General features: G+C 50.4%; 1 long non-coding RNA gene across 1 annotated transcript; it reads left to right on the forward strand.

Moving 5' to 3' along the window:
• Nucleotides 1–660: 660 nt before the first annotated feature.
• LOC138684236 (uncharacterized) lies at nucleotides 661–1,699 on the forward strand. The gene is made up of 3 exons (XR_011323585.1): nucleotides 661–759; nucleotides 1,280–1,384; nucleotides 1,655–1,699. It is a non-coding gene; the product is annotated as an uncharacterized lncRNA (long non-coding RNA).
• Nucleotides 1,700–2,240: the final 541 nt, after the last annotated feature.

The raw sequence follows: 2,240 nt of genomic DNA on the forward strand, positions 1-2,240 counted from the left end.
GAGCTCACCGCATCTTCCCTCTTATTCGTGAAGGTTTTGGCTCTCGTCTTTGTCCGGAAAGCGATGGATTTCTGCTTCTCAAAGCGAGAGCTCGGCTTTCTGGATGACCTTATGCCAGAAAGGAAGAAGAAGTTGGACGATGCCAGAAATGAAGCCGGAGAAGAAGAAGAAGAGGTAAGGCTTGCTGGGTCCTCGGGGCTGGACATCTCCGTCGGGCTGTGAGATTGCCTGTTTCTCTTACAGCTTGTCTGGAAACGTTGGGGGAAGATCAGCACTCAGTCAAAATAGATCCCAATAGCCTGGATCCCACGTTGTAACCTTTGTTTCCTCAAGTAGCAGTGAGCTGAACAGTTGAATACAGGTGTAATTTTTAAAACGAGTTGTTTTTCACAAAGGTCATTATCACTATGATGATTATTATTAGATGGTGATGCTGCTGCTGCTGCTGCTGGCAAGATTTGCTCATAATCGTGTTTTGAACACACAATCCCCCTGCCCTGAAATCTTTGGAGTGAACGGTTTCTCCCCTGCTGCACTAATACCTATAGCTGCCAAGGGGCAGAAGGGGAGGGCAGACTGCTAAGTTTGTGCTGGGCATTCAGCTTATCTCCACTTTGACCAAAGACAGAGAACGTGATTTGTCCCTTTTTAACATCAGGAGTCCAGGAGGGCGATGGAAGCTGCTGCTGCTGCAAGTTCAGTTCAGCTGAACGTGGGGAAGACCAGTGACGTGGATATCCCAAAGCAAGGCAGTGACAGGTAAAGCCCCACCAAGCGCCAGGACCCCCGGCAAGATTAGCTTGAAGGTGTTTGGCAGAGTTTTCTCCACTTGCCTCTTTGTGGGGCATCCCACAGAAACCAGCAGGCAGCTTGGTGGGAAAATCAAATTCGGGGGCAGGGCTGCAGGAGGTGATCGCAGGGCTCTGACCCCAAGCAGAGTGGCTGCAGCACTCGCGTTTGACCCCCAAAGCTTGCATCATCAGTGCCTTTACGGTAGCTGGAGATCCTCATACTTACACATGCGGAGTTGCAGGCGTGATCTGTACCAGCAGTGGCTTAGGAACCCGGACCGGGGCTAAACCCCAGCAAGAGCCTTTGCACAGAGCTGTTGCTCTGCGGCTCCCCGGCTTGCCTCCCAAAACTCCTCATCCAGCAAAACCTCCCACGCTTATGCGGAGCTTTGATTCTCGGGGCTCCGCTGTTCCTCTTGCTGATGCTAATGCCCTTGGTGGCATCAGTTCCCATAATCACGGATTGCTATGTAAAATATTTATTGCAGGACTGATCTTTCTGAGATTATTACCCTGGATGAAATGTCACAAACGACCGTATGGAAGGCTCTCACTTTGAAGACAGAAACCCTTTGAATCCAGGGAGGAAAAAGGTAAAGGATTGCACGTGAACGTGACCGTGCTCCTCTGCAAGCGACGGCGCACGCCTACGCTTTTCCCACGCTTTGGCCAGCAAGGCTGAGCAAACGGCCTGTCCCTGGGAACAGGCAGTGAGGACCGTGGCATGCAAACCAGCTCCTCTCTGCTGGGGTGGTCCCCCGAACAGGGCTGAATCAGCAGCAGCTGGCAGGTCTTCCACTGATGATGCTCTCCCTCTTTTTCTCTTCCCTTCGCCTTTCCCCACTCCCGCTTTTCACGTTTAGGAATCTTGACTTTGAAGGAGAGGAGTGAGAGCGTGACTTGGGGATGTGCCAACGGAGACGGAGGGAGAAAGCGCTTTGTTTCAGTTGGAGGATTCCCATTAAAGCCATGCAGACGTTTTCAGTTATCCTTGGTGTGCTTCAGGCATTCAGTATCTCTAGACCAGCAAGCTGAGGTGAACGTCACAGTCAATGGGAGTTTGGTGGTGTTAAGTCTGCGTGCGTACGTGCGTGTGGGGGTGTGGGTTTGTAGTGGTAGAGGGACTGCTACTGCTTTATCATTCAGTGCTGCTCTTTTAATACCTAATTCCTCTTCTTTTTTTTTTTCTCTTTTTTCCAAATGTCAACTGGGAACGTCCAAAATAATTTTCTGTTATATTTGATGCATTCTCCACTTTCTTCTTCATCACGACCGGGTTTTTGTTCTGGTTTGGGGTCCTGGCTTTAATTCACTCTTATGTCTCTTACTGGTACGAGAGGGATGCCCTCTGTGGCAGGGCAGCATAGAGAGCGTCTGAGCAGTTGGCCTAAGGTGAAAGAAAAGCATTTGCTCCCTGCGCTCCAGTTTTACCTCTCTTGGTTTGGTTTG

The sequence above is a fragment of the Haliaeetus albicilla genome, unplaced genomic scaffold (genome assembly GCF_947461875.1).
Source record: "Haliaeetus albicilla unplaced genomic scaffold, bHalAlb1.1 scaffold_76, whole genome shotgun sequence".
Taxonomy (NCBI): domain Eukaryota; kingdom Metazoa; phylum Chordata; class Aves; order Accipitriformes; family Accipitridae; genus Haliaeetus; species Haliaeetus albicilla.